Source organism: Centrocercus urophasianus, unplaced genomic scaffold (assembly GCF_019232065.1).
Source record: "Centrocercus urophasianus isolate 14NV4802_14NV808 unplaced genomic scaffold, USGS_Curo_1.0 seq_19, whole genome shotgun sequence".
NCBI lineage: Eukaryota > Metazoa > Chordata > Aves > Galliformes > Phasianidae > Centrocercus > Centrocercus urophasianus.
In genome coordinates this window covers 4,442,958-4,457,857 of record NW_024884744.1, presented here as the reverse complement: position 1 = coordinate 4,457,857, position 14,900 = coordinate 4,442,958, and the positions used below count along the sequence as shown (strand labels likewise).

Genomic DNA, 14,900 nt, shown 5'->3' with positions numbered 1-14,900 from the left:
CAGGAAGCACTTCTCTGCTACTGCTCTGGCAGCCAAGCCGTGTTACAAGCAAACCTTGCAGCCCATGGGGGAACAGACACAAAACGCATCTGCAGCAGTAAACACAATTTAGTTTCACTAAAGGATTAACCAGATCACAAATTGCCAATTAATCTTGCTTTATGATTTAGGCCCGAATTCATTACAAACACAAAGGCAAGGCATGCAGCAGACTGGAGGAAGTCAGCCTGGAATGCTTTGCACCAGCTCCTCCTGTTCCTTCTCAGTAACAACATTTTGAAGTTGTTCAGCTCTTTTTTTAATCTGAGAGTTAACTGATGGACTTGATTGATGTCAAAAAACACAAATCACTGACTATTACATATGTAATTATGCATGCTAGCAGACAGCTACATAAAAGATCCACATTTTTCAGTTCTCCAAATCTTTCCCAGTTCTTCACTTCGCCGAGAACACTAGAAATTTCCAGACTTCTGCTGTAACGTCTAAGTTTCCTTCCCCCTCTTCCATTTGGTGGATTTTCTGCCAATAACACTGTTGAAAAATAAATTCTTGTGGACAGGAAATATCCCGAGCAAAGGATATCCAGCTTTACCATACTTCAAAAGCTCTGCATTCCTCCTTATCTGCCCTCGTGTCGCCCAGCTCTGAGTAGCGCAGGGCTATAGGCACACCATCCTGCCCCGGCCTCATGCCCAGGTCCAACAGCTGCTGCAAGGCTCCTCTTGGCCACATTCAGAATCACTCCTTGCAGTACAGCCCAGCAGAGGAGAAGCGAGCTGCTTCCTGAGCAGTGCCTGCAACTACATCCTCCCCAACCCCTCCTGATAAGGTGCTTTAAGATGAGGGCCGCGAGCATAATTTAATGGCCTAATCTCATGGAGGTGGCTTGGCCTTTCAAGTGATCCCTTCGCTCGATTTCCTCAACAACGGCACTCCACAAAAGCAAACATCCTGGCTGTCTGGAGGGCCGGGTTCCAGCTGCAGCAGGCTCTGAGCAGGCAGGCAGCCCAGTGTAGGACGCAGCACTCGGCTCAGCAGGCTGTCTGGCCTCCGGGGTGGACCCAGAGCCACGAAAGGACTCCTGGCTCTAAAATAAAACCATTTGAAGGGCCTTAAACAGCTTGCTGCATTCCCAGATGCCCAACCTGCACTCGGGCAGCTTCTGCACAAACACCCAACAGCCTCAAATCCATGTTTGTCATTCGGGGTAAGAGCAATTGGACAGAAAAACTCAGATTTCATGAAATCACCTCAATTATATGGCATAGATATTGGGTGATGGCCATGTTTTAACTTACCATGCAACTTTTCCCTATGTGACCAGTTTCGGGCCCAAGTAAAACACCACCAAAAATCAATTATTCATACTGACAGCAATTTTTCAGCAGGCAGTAGTTTGTTTCTTAACCAGCAGCAGAGTAATCTTAAAATGCTCTGTTAGAACCAGAAAGGTCAATGCAGTGCAAGGGCGATACAGGAGTGCAGTAGCAAAGGAACTAGTGCAAAAGGTGTTACAAAGGAAAAGGAAAGGTACTTACCCATCTCTGAAGATTTGGAAAATCCCACAAGGGAGGGACCTCCAACTAGAAATCCTTCCACAGTGGCAGTCAGCCCTTAAATGAGGTCTAGGAGAGGTGCAGCCAGGCTCCACCTATCCAGGTCACACAGCTGAATTGCCTTCACCTGTGCTCCCAGGGCTGACTGGGTCCTTTTCCCAGGTGCTCAATCAGTGGTTCACGCCGCGACTCAACAGTTACCACACATGGATTCACACTAAAATCAAGATTAGTGCTTTCTAAGGGCCCTAAGTACCTTGCTGTCTGTGTTGAGGACCCACGGTATGGGGTTAGAGCTAGATGATCTGTAAGGTCCCTTCCAACACATGCCACCCTATGATTCTATGACAGTGAACCCACAGCTGAATGCTTCTAAAACATGCACAAGTGAGATTGACACAGCTTATTCATTACTGGCTCGAGGCTCAAACACTTCTGAGCAAGTTCTGGATGTGCAAGCATCAAAATCTGGTCTTAAGATATACTACAAGAAGAATGATGAGATGCAGTAGGACTTCCTCTGCATAGAAGGGGGAAAAAAAAGCAGGTAAATGTCATATTTACACACCCAAAAAGCTTCATTCCATTTAGAAAGTTTTAATTGTAAAGGGAAGCCTGTCCTGTTCACCTCTCATCCCAGCACCAGAGGTTGCATGCACTCAGGCTGCGATCAGCAGCGCAAGACAACTTCAGTGGCTTTCAATTCTCAACTCTGCCGGCTTTGCCTCGCTACTAGGCACAAGTTAGATCCCACTCAGTGCCTCACATCAATAACAGATGTTCAAATCAGTACTCAAGGATGTCACAGCTGTAGCGTGGGCCCTCTGAGGCCCAATGTCTCACAAGCACAATATGCCAAAATTAGCAGAGCCCAACAGCGCAGCCCTCTCACCTCAGGACAGCTCTTGGATGAGGTATACTAGATTCCAGGCCAGCCCCTTTGAGATCCCTTTGGTGCCTCCACCACCAACCACCCACAGTCACCAAAGGAGTCTGCCTGAACACCGAGAAGCTGAAAGCGATCCATCCCCAGGGGCGAGAGCTTCTTTCAGCCATGGCCAGCAAGCTCCAACTAGACAGCAGGAGAGGAAGAGCTGACACACCTGCCCATGGGCACGCAGAGGGAGCAGCACCCACACTGCCAGCAGAAGTCTTGTCCTTAGGTGACACCGAGGCAATCTGCATGTGCCAGAACCATTGCACAATTAGCACGCTCTTAATTTTGTACCCTTAGAGGAGCTAAGTAAGTGCACTTAATCAACTGAAAATAAAGTGATGCAAAAGAAAGCAATCCATGTTACTAATTAGTTGAAAGATGTCAAATGGAAACAAAATGAAGTGTCTAATTACATCCTATCAGTTCAAGTGTACAACACAATGCATAAAAATGTGCTACTTCCTATTTCAATCAAAATAATCCAATTAAACCCCACTGCTGAGTAATACTACAGAGAAAAAAAAAGGCTTTTTTCTAGTTATATAAGAAAAGCAACACAACTGTTAAGACCTTTCTGGTGAAGCTCCATAAGATCATTACAGTTCACTGTAAGAACCCATGCTCAATCAATAAATACCAGCTTTAGAAGAGATCCTAGATCCACTGAATCAATGAAACAAATTCCTAAGGTGTAAGGCTTCCTCTCAGCTACCTATTTTATGCAATAAAATTCATCTGAAGACATTACATCAACAAAAGAGTTCCTGTTTCAGTTTCCCTCCAATACTCACATAAATTGGATACTCACTACATCTTCTGCTTCTACTCTCCAGGCATGATCAGTAAGCCTACTGAAAAGCCACCGTTGACAGGTATTAATTCTTCAGGGGAAGCTTGCTTCAAAAACCTCCATCCCCATTACTGCATTATTTGCCTACAGAATGATTCTCCAGCACTGTAGGCTGGGGGGATTTCACCCTTGTTGTATATGTTTCTTTTACATCCATAGAGATCAGAAACTGATTTTTCTTCCTCTCTTGGAAAGCAGTGTGTGGCAGGCACCCAACAAAGTTCATTTTTAGGCACAAAAATGAGAATACCCACGGAGAATTCAACTGATGTAAGCAGAACCTCCCAGCACCACCACCTGAGCCTCAGTGCTTTGCATTTGGGAAGAAAGGGGAGCAGGGAGGAGGGAATGAGGGAAGAGAATACCTTATCATGCTCTCCTTAATAAAATGCCTCAACTTGAGCCAAGCGTTTAGCTAAAACAGCCAAGTAATGCTCTAGAATGGCTGAAGATAAGAACTGATCTGTCTGACATCAATCATGAACGCGCAATCTGAGTGGAAGCCACTGAAGATTATCAGAGTACCAACAACGGCATTTTAACAGCTTAAAAATGTCACAGCTTTAGGAATAAATATCCTGAATGAAGATGTACTGATTTGCATCAGAGAAAAGGCTACCGCTGTGCTTGCCAAACTCTTACTCCTATTGCAGCCCGAAAAACCGCTCCTGAAGATAAGCAGCAGCAGGAAGGGCAGAGAAAGAGAAAAGGCAGGGGAGCATTTCAGAGCTCAGAACACAAAGCCCCTTCAGACATTCTTCCAAACTCAGTTTCATTGAATCTAACTGGCAAATGCAACGGATGCTTCCTATGTCCATTTCTGACAAGTTGGTTTTGGACTTCGTGTTTCTTCTGAAGTATAAACAATTGTCACTGGGTCAGTAACAAAAGCGTAGCATTCAGAATCCTTCCGTGTGTCCTGGGAACAGCTGCAGTATGCTGTCATACCACTTGACAATTTCATCCAAATATACTTCTCCTTACAAAAGCAAATCAAGCATTGGGAGAAAAAAAAAAAAAAAACAGTTTCAGTATGAGACACCAAGAATGGCAGAACTCAGTCCTCATGCAGGGCAGTATAAACATAATTGAATCTGCTGAAATCAGGACTCACTGTCATTAGAAGTAAAGTAGATTTGTAGCAGTATGCTACAAAAAAAGAATTAACCAAAAAGATACTTGGAATTCTTTCTATATTGTAGAGCCCTCCCCGTCCCAACATCCCGGGTTCCAGAGCTCCCTCATACCCACATTCAGTTCATCCTCACGCATGCAAAGCCTACTGCCCAGAGCACAGCCAGCTCTGGCTTCTAACAAGGATGCATTTCAAGACAGTTGTTGGGAATTCCAACAGTGCTGCACACCACCTGGAGCCCAGCACACAAACAGATCTATCACACATACCTTCCCGTTATTTATGCCTAGCTTGGTATTTCAGTGCTGGAGCTGTGCCTGAGCTCCAAAGCTGCTGTTCCTCCCTTATAGCATGGGAGCAGCAAGCACAGGAGTCACACACCCAAGGACAATCACTTCACATCCACCATCCCTTTCTCTAAGCAGACTGAAGCCCAGCTATTTTCTGCCTGAACTCTTGTTTATCTCTTACCAAGCTGCAGTAATTGCCCCTGACAAAAGACAGACATTCATTAACAAACAACGACCAACCTTTATCTGTAGAACATCATCTGATCCAGCTGAAGTTCTGCTTTTAAGTCACTGCTAAACACCACATTTTAGCAGTGACTAACCAGGAGATGCCCTCACCACACACAGCTAAAACTCGTGTTCTGATGACCGCTGCTGGATGATGCAGGGAATATCCAGGGAAAAGCTCTTCTCGTCAAATATGGAAAACAAGCAGCAAAGAGTTTCAGAGAACAAAGAAACCTGGATCCATTGACAGGTTGCTAAAGGGGAGGAGACTGAGTTATTTAAGTGGGGAAAAAAAAAGTAATATGCTGATTTAAGGAACACTGATTATCACTAATATGGACTGCAGGAGCTCTGCAGTCAGCAGGGAGGTGCTACTTCTGTGCAGAACTCGGGAGGAAGAACAGACAGCGATAAAAGCAAAGTACAGCTTACAGAAAGTTGGTGTGAGACCAAGCCTGCTGCCTGGAGTCAAGGCAAGTCCGGAGAGCTCTTCATCATTTATACAACAAGAAAAGTGAACTCTTTTTTTCCTAAATAAATTAGGAAAGATGGAAATCTAGTGGTGTAACCCAACTGCAAAAAAACACCCAAACAACAAATGAAAATACAGCTTATGATGTTGGATTAAAAATAAAAGAAAAGCGTTTACTACAATTTTCCACTCCATATTTGAAAGGAGACAAGCCACGCACTTGTAACAGATGGGTGAATCACCTCCATGAGCAAGTCAGCCCCAATGTCCTGCAATGAAGGCCAGATGCAGCTCTCTCTGCAGATCTGACGCCACCCTATTTGCTGATGGGAGCAGAACAGCTGTGTGCCATTAGGGGACATGACTTCCAGAGAAAGCAATTAAAGGGCAATGGGGGATCCCACTGATAAGGAATTCAAAGATACAGACTCAATCAATTCTAATAAAACAGGTCCTGTCAAACAAATCCTAGTGCACCTCTGACAAGATTGCACGTTGGGTGGGCAGAGATAGCTGTGTTAGCACGTGACTGTTCTGCAGCCAGCTTCTGACTTTGTGTCCTGCAGCACTGCTAAAAGCACAGGGGTAGATGAGACCAGCCAGGAGAAGACTTCCAGCAGGGCCTCGGTGAGAGCAAGCCTGCACAAACTTCATCCCCAGCGGTGCCACCTCCCTGCTCTGCTTCCCTGGCTGTAAGATAGGGTAACAAAATCCTCTGCTAGGTGCTCTGGTCTCTGCCGAGAGCAAAGCAACCATCACACTGGTTATTCACTCATGCTTAATTAATGATTTGCTAATTAAATTGACAGTCTGTCCTGGCCAGTAACATTAATTAATATACTCAATTCACAGCATCTGGTGGTCCATGCCAGCAGCTAGAACTGTACACTATTGATTTTTCCAGGCAGTCCTTTTTAAACCAGAGGATGCTGACCATGAGCGGGACTGCAGGAACCAGGGCACCCATTCGAGTGCATCCAGCTGTGCACACCCAGCTGCCATTAAGGCAATGTCCACCCCTCTCACATCACAGCCCTGGGGAGCTGGCAGTGGGCTCAGCCACAGCTCTGAGCCTGAAGACCATGGGTACCATCCTGACCCCTTCCCCAGTACAGGGGACACCAAAGATGGTGACATCCACCAGAGCCGTGTGCTCTGACAGAGGCTGAGCTGTGCCTGGCAGTGGCCCTCAGCCAGGATCTGCCACCATGTGGGAGTTTGCTGGGCTTTTGCTTCATGTCTCCAGCCCTGATGGATGGAAACAACTTCTGATTTATCCATGTTAACATAAAGACAATTAAAACGTTTTTCCCCAAGGAGCTCATAAATGAAAGCACATCACACACTGCTTCATTCAGTGCAAAACCTGACTCTTTTGGAACAACAACAGCAGCAAAAACTCCGTTTGGTCACTGAAAGCAGCACCAGGAGCTGCAGGAGAACACTGAGATGAGAGCAGCATATGGACTGGCTGCATGCTCCTCACCCCCAGAAGCATTAACTACTCACCAGCAAAAGCTTTTCTGCTGAGAAAGGGAACACCAAGGGCCAATATTAAAGCAATTTCAGAACAGCTACCAAGCAATTAGCTAGATAATGCCTTTGCTACAATGCTGATTTTTCTTCTCCGAGAGAACTGGTGCAAGCGTAAGTCATTTGTTGGTTGTGCAGCCTCTCCTGGCATTACAGGAGACCCAGGCTGGATTTTCTTCCCATATCACAGAAAATGTTTCTGCTTTGGTGTTGCACACCGTTCACTACTTTATTTCAATTTTTTTTCCTTTTAAACCTTCACGTTTCATTTTCTTCCAGAAAACATAAATTCAGATATTTTAGTTATTAAATATTTGCAAAACATTGAGCCTATTGCTCTTGGTACCCCTGTATTTCCACATTTCAGGGCATATCAGAACCATCCACTTACCTATTTTTGTGCCCCTACACCATCCTCAGCAACTCAGGATATGCCAAGACAAAGGTATGCAATTCAAACATGCAAGGAAGGGAGAATGGAACAGGCAAATAAGTTGCAAAGAAAGAAGTCAAAGGACTGAGATCTGCTTGCAGAGACAGCACTCCAACAGCCTGGAAGGACCGAGAAACTGAAAAACGCTTTACAGCAACTTTTTGGAGTGTATCATCCTGCGTGACTGCATGACCAAGAAATGCCAAAAGGAAGCGAAACTGTTGATGTCTAACTTCAGCGTTGGGTACGTACAAATATTGCCTTTCCAGTAACACAGCAGCTCTCACACATCCACTGAAGCACCCTATTCAGAGGCATACAAATCAAAACGTCACCATCCTGCGTGCTGCAGAGATTGCGGTCGCACAAGCATCCCAAGGCCTTGACTCCTGCTCTGTATCCAGAAACAAGAGGTGGCTGCTGTGCTACAGTCCAAAGGTCCCAGCAGTCATTCCCATAACCGTTTCCTACAGCCACTGAGGAGGGCAATGGAGACCTGGACAAGAACATCCGGCTCTATTAATCAAGAAAGGAAGGCTGCAGATCAGACACTGCGTGCATGAAACCCTGTAGATAGGAGAAAACTGAACTAGGCGATGAGACCACTCCTCCCCACAGCAGGAACTCCAGCAGCTGGGGTGCAGATAGCCACTCATAGATGGGCTTCAAATGAGGAACAAACTCGCACTCTGAAAGCCTCAGAGGATGTTTATTTTTCGTGCAATCACTAGAAGCAGCAGCAAGCAATAAGCAATTACACAGATCCGTCGGAGCAGCAAAAATAAATATGTGCAAAGCAGAATCAATGTTGATTTTGCTACAAGTTGACACATAACAAGTACGAAGGCTGACTTTATGTAAGCATGAGTACCCTTAACAACTCAGAATGCGCCTGTCCAACATTACATCAAATTTTGCTCTGTTGAAAACCATAACATCTGACTTTTTCCTTCCTTAGTCATCAAGTTCCCTGTTTACCACTTACGGTCAACTATCAGTACAGAAGCCCAAGTGTCCCACACCAAATCCTGTCAGAGCACAGCCCTGGACCACCTTGAAGCAGAGCTGGAATGCATCACACAGCAGCAAAAACTTCCAGGAGCCCTAAGCTGCTGCCCTGTTGTGCTGGTTTATCTCCCCAGCAGAGAAACAACAGCTCAGCAGGGTACAGCACTGCCTAAGAACGATGCAGCAGTACCTGCATCCTTGTGGATAACCCCAGGGGATGGTTACGACTTCTGGGCAGAGGGCACCAGCACTGACGTTAACCAGAAGATGAAATAAGACATTATTTGGGTATGGTCCTTTAGGTGTCAGCTACACAGTACACTCTGATTTGCCTTATCCTTGTCATGGAAGCAGATTTTTTTCCCCTTGGCATTAGCTGTACTGCTTTACAGACTAAGTGTTTGCGCATCTTTATTTACAGGGGTTTGTTTTGACCTGTAAAGCAATACTATGGTTACCCAGCTCATGTCATCTGCTCCATTTAGCCAAGTTCATTCATGTGTAAATGTTTCAATGTATAAAACATATGCATAGAAATAAACTAGCAGCCAATTAACCACGTTTTCAAGAAGGCAAAGTGTTGCAGGAAAGTCAAAATAGCCCAGGCAGGAGTCAGCGCTGTGCTGAGAGAAACACCATGCTCTGCTGCTGTTCCCACTGCCATCTGGTGAAATTACCTCTTTGAAAGAGTCTGAAAAGAAATACAGCCCAGAAGAGACACTGTGGCAAATAAGGACTCCAACAACCATTATTCGGGTGATAACAATACACCTAACGTGTTAAAATGAGTTAACAAACAGCTCCCTAAGAGCTGCCAGCATTTTGGCTGCATAAATGAGCCCAGGCACATCCAGTGAGGAGAGGATGAATATTGTCTTGGTGAGGATATCTCCAACTCCCACTGATGGACACAGGGCCCAGCGAGGTTTGTTTTCCCAAGCTGCAGTTGCTTGGCAGTGCAGCCCAGATCAGCCTGTGTCAGGTTATTAACATCATCACCTCAGAGGCGTACATCACTAAAGAAGAGCAGAAAGATTTCCTGGGTCTCAAAAGGGTCAGTATTAATATCTTTTATATATATATATAAACTAATTTATTCTCACAAGGTGATGCTTTTGCTCACAATTCAGTTGCTTGTATCAGGACATCAAAAGCAACTCTTCTGTAAGATGACATTATGGGACCGCAGGCTCACCAGAAGCAAGCCTATTAAACGCTCTTGTTATCAGCAAATGCTATCCTCTTTTTTTCTCTGCTGCATTATCCCACATTGATAAATAAATAACAAGTAAAGAGCACCACCTGATACTTAATAACCACCAGCATGAGTGTCAGCAAGCATAAGGTCACTCCTGTGATATGGATTGCCATTGGATAGCATGTGCTTCCACAATCAATGTTACTCACAAAGTGGAATAGATTCTGGCAGCTAACTAACTGAGAGAGAAACAGCAAGATGATCCCAAAAGACAGCAGGAACTCTCTTCCCAGGCTGCTTCCGGTACCGAGCTTCTAGAAAAATCGTACCTGATTGTGTTAGGTCTGATTAAAGAATCACGCCGAAATACACAGGGCAAAAGACACCATGGAGATTTAGGTTGCAGCACAGAGCATCCGCATTTTATTAGTGGACAATCAGGGAGCAGGGAGCCACCACGAAAACCAGAACAGCCACGCTGAGGCCCAGAAAGGCAGCTACACACTGAGCAGGATGTGCTCAGCATTTTGCTAGCTCTGATGAACAGCATGAGGAAAGCTGTTCCTGGCATTCCAAGGATCTCAGAGGGTGGTGAGGGTCATCTCAAATTGTTGCTCACTGAAGTTTCTATTAACAGCCTCTTGAGAGTGATTTTTTTTTTTTTTTTTTGCTTTTCAAAACATTCCATATGAAGCACTTCTGGAGGCATGAAGTGCATGTTTAAATATATACATACACACACATTCTATTATAAGAGTCCTTTGGAAGGACCTAATAATAGAAATGTCCACAGTCACAGGAATTACATAGGAAGCACTCAAGGAATGTGCATTTCAGCCACAGAGCACTGATACACCAAGTCAGCACTGAGCAGCCAAGCACACCATGTCACCTGCACAGCGCGTGTGATTTCAGATAACATCAATCTAACACAACAAACAAACAAACAGTGGCTACAACTCCACTCAAACCCATACTGATCACTGCTGAGCTGCTTGCACAGAACCACCAAGCAGATGACAGATGCAAACATACACACCAGCTTTAGCTGCAAACTTGTTCTCTTAAAAGAAAAAACAGGAACAGCACCTTAATTCCGAATCGCTTTTAGATTCAGATTATGTACAAAAGAGAACACCATAAACAGTTTTCCTTCGATATGCAGAGTGCCTGAGTCCAGTATGTCACCTCCAGAAATGCAAACTGTGTGGCCCGTGGTCCTCATAGGGCTGATTCAGTAGTCGTTTGTTATCCATTGATAAGCAACAGCATTTACTGGTAAGTAAAGGACGGCTGAAGCTCAGGAAGCACACCATTGAGAACCAGTCTGTTTTAACCTCCAGGCTTTTCCTTGCTACAAGGCAATCCCTCCTTCCATAACACCCAGAGCCATGGTAGTTGGCACCTCTGGGGAATGCTCCTGGTTGGAGGGGATTGCAGCAGACACAGCACTTTTCTCCTGAACTCGCTCAGCAGCTCCAGAGTTTCTCACCCAAAGCACAGATTTCACATCTGCAGCAGAATTTCTGCAAGGCAACCAACCTCTCCAGCGCCGCTTCAGATTGCACAATAAATCAGGTTTAATTAGTTTGTGCCTTTTTTTTTTTTTTTTTTGGCAGTCAGCTCTGCAATAAAAGAGGGGCGTCCACATTCGTTCCGCAGAGGTGCTCAGAATAAACTGGTGAAAACGTAATCGTCCCATCCCAACTGGCAAATGTTTGAGGAGTTATCTGTTTTCCACCGCCCAGCATTCCTGCCTGTAGGTGGCCTGTTACCGTTGTGTACCCAGCGTCTCCTATTTCCACTGTGTTGTTCGAAGAACTTCCCTCTTCCCACATACCTTCTATCTCCAGGGACGGATCACACAGCGACACTAAACCTTGGCCATAAACAACGTTACTTTTGATATTCCCGTCCCTGAAGGATTCCCTGCTGCTGTTCGGCAGCGCAGAACAGATCACCTATGCACAAGGCAGCTCTGCAGCTGGTTTGCAGAACTCTGCCTCACTACTCTTTTGCACAGCTGAGATTTACACAGAGGTTTGTTGGCCGCCTCCGCTATTTATTTTATTTGCTGTGCGCTGAAGTCACATTTGTTTAGAATAGCCTTCCATAACACACAGTACGTTCCACAAAACGCGTTCAGATGCACCAGGATACCGATTTCAAAACTCACTGCCTGCTAGCATGGTGTTCCTGGTGCAGAGGCTGGGTGCTGCTCCCAAGGCAGCCAAACTGCCAGTCCTCACGCTCCCACTGCACGCCAGCAATCCCCACATCTGCTCCTCCCAAAGCGGAGGCTAGCAGTACTGTAGAATACAATTTGCTTTATTAGCTGCGTTCTGCTCCTGAGGCTTTCAGGTAATAACAGCTGCTTTGTAAGACTTAAGATCCACACAAATTTGCTTCTGTGCTAACATTCACCAGACTGAAGCTCCACACTTTCCGGCTATAGAGAGCAACAGCTTGTTTGATGCTAACTTCTTAGAGACACAGAATTGCCACACAATGTCTCACAGAATTGAGTTGGAAAGGACCTTAAAGGCCATCTGATCTGACCTCCCTGCAAAGGAAGGAGCTGCTGCACCCACAGCTCCATCAGGTGCTCAGAGCCCTGTCTAGCCTGACCATGGCACCCATCATATACATCTCTGGGCAAACTGCACCAGCATTTCACCACCCTTACTGTGCCCTTCACAGACTTCAGCCAGCTGTAGAGCAACAACATGAAGAAAGCTCTCATTGCTGTCCCAGCAATGACCTGAAATCCCAACCAGATTGTTCCCAATAGCTCACAAAGGTTGTGATACATATCGCCTTCCACACAGACTTGTTCCTGTGCTACATTATGAGCATAAACTTTCTCAGGGATACTGAACTGGGAAGAACAACTCTGAGCACCTCTGGGGAAGCTGGCATTGCTGTCCCAGCAGGGTCCCAAAGCAACTTCAAAGCACAACTGCCTTCAAACTAATGAGAGAGAACCACAGAGCACTGAAGATTAGGAGAACAGCACTAAAAGCCCATTCCTGTGCAAGACCCTGCGTGACCCTGGGAACACAGCCAAGAATCATTTCTTATTGGTAGCACTGGTTGCATATTCTCATACTGACAAGAAAAAGGCACAGGTGGCAGAGGGGTGAGACCACAAGTAAGGGGCTGTCCTGCAGGGGAAGAGGTTGGGGGTCCTGGGAGCATTCCCACAAGCACACTCTATGCCCCAGCAGCAATCCATCAGCCTGGGCAGCACATTAAAAAAGTCAGAGAAATCACATTCCGGACATAAAACAGCATGCCAGTCTGAAATCCCACCGCCCACCACATTGGTAAGCTCAGATCAGACTAGTTTGGCACCTTGCAGAGATGTACACAGGAGCCCTGGGCTCTGCAGGGTATGTGGTCAGAGCCAGCGTGGCCACGGGTACGGCTGTACCTGAGCACTGCTCTGCAGCCCAGCACCGAGCTACAGAGGGAAAAACAACACCCACTGAACAAGAAACTTGGCCTTTTCCACTTCTCAGTTTTCCCACTGTGAAAGGGAACTTGAAGGAAAGAAATGCAAACGAAATCCAACGTTACCAATGTGGAGAGCGGCAGCTCCCGCCTTTCTGCTACAAATAGCGATGGGATAAATGCTTCGTTACACCGAGCCCCGACCGCACCGCCTCAGCCAAAGCCTTGTTCAAACAGCGCATTTCTGAGAACTGGGACGGGGGGAGGCACAGCGAGGGCTGCAGACGCGTCTCAGCTTAAGTTCAGCTTTTCAAAGACTTCTTCTCTTTTCTTCCCCTCCCGTCTGTTGGTACCATGCCATTTACAGAGGTGTCTGGCGAGCAACGCACCACGTTTCCAGGATCTTCCCTCCCCAGACCGCTCAGCCAAGGGCGGACTGGCTCGGGAGGAGCTGCTCGGCTCTCCCGCAGCCTCTCCCCGCTCGGATCCCAGCGCCGCGCTCCGCCGCGCTCCGCCGCTCCCCGGCTCCAGACTGGGACGCCGCTTCGCTCCGCTCGCAGCCCAGCCCAGCCCAGCGCCGTTCCGCCCGCGGCTCCCCGCTCTTTGCGGCGGGCGGAGGCGCTGACAGCCGCTCCGCTCTGCGCCGTGCCGCCCCTCACCCGGAGCCCGGCGAAACTCCTCTCCCCCCTCACCCATCCCAACCCCAGCACCGAGAGGGAGAAACTTTCCCCGACGGCAGCGGCCGCCGCCCCGCGATGAACAAAAGAGCCGGGAAGGGCGGGCGGCGCGGAGCCCGGGGCCGAGCGCCCAGAACGGGGAGCCCCGCTCGGCCCGGGCAGCGCCGTGCTCACCTGCGGATGGCTGTGCGGGCCGGGCCGGGCGCGGCGGCCGGCGGAGAGTCGCAGCTAGCTGGAGCGGGTGCCAGGAGGGCTTGGTGGGGATTCCGCCATGTCAGTGATGTCGGCACCACATGGGGCCCGCGGCCGGCCCACGCTACCGCGCACTCTGGAGTAGAGGCTCCCGCCGAAAAGCCGGCCGAGGCGGGCGGCGGCACGAGGCCTCCCGCTCCTCTCTGCCCCGCCCCGGGGCGGCCCCCGTCCCTCCGCCCCGTCCCCGGGCGCCGGGTGGAGGCGGTCCGGGCGGGCGGAGCGGGAGCGGTGCGGGCCGAGCCGCAGCCGGGCGGCGCCGCGCTGGTGCCCGAGTCCCGTGGCGGCTTCGATGCCCGGCGGGTCGCTGCCCCTCCGCTCTGCTCCTCTCACGGGCGAGGTGGGAGCTGGGGCAGCTCCGTGTGGGCAGCCGTGCGTCTGGTTTAGGCGGCGTTCCTCCGAGATGAAGAAATACCCGGCACGCCGCAGTGGCACAGCCGCAAAGGGGAGATGGAGTTGTCCCCTTGTGGAGTGGAGCTGTTGGGTGCTTCAGCTCTCCGTCTGCGTGGGTGCGGTGTGGGAATCGGGGTAAAGATTTAATCTGGTTACCGGAGAAGCTTAAAACGGGGCCTGAACACTCACTGTGTCATAGAATCGCAGAATCATTACGGTTGGAGAAGACCTCTAAGATCCCCAACCTATTCCCCCGTGTCCACTGCCCACGTCCCTCAGTGCCACATCCTCACGGTTCTGGAGCACCTCCACAGATGGTGACCCCACCACTCCCTGGGCAGCTGTGCCATAAGGCCTCCCCTGAGCCTCCTCCAGTCTGAACTCAGCCTCTCCCCATCAGACTTGTGCTCCAGCCCCTTCACAGCTTTATTGTCTTTCTCTGGACATACAGTGATGCCATCTGTTTCATGAGGGGTCATTGGATT

General features: G+C 48.2%; 1 protein-coding gene across 2 annotated transcripts in view; it reads right to left on the bottom strand.

Moving 5' to 3' along the window:
- Positions 1-14,107, bottom strand: part of FNDC3B (fibronectin type III domain containing 3B) — a 148,498-nt gene extending 134,391 nt beyond the window's left edge. Inside the window, exon 1 of one of the 2 annotated variants that reach the window (XM_042820888.1) lies at positions 13,948-14,107. The gene's annotated coding sequence lies outside the window, so the exon portion shown is untranslated. Of the gene's footprint in view, positions 1-7,395; positions 7,536-13,947 lie in introns of those variants that run through there. The other variant, XM_042820889.1, reaches the window with a different exon arrangement.
- Positions 14,108-14,900: the final 793 nt, after the last annotated feature.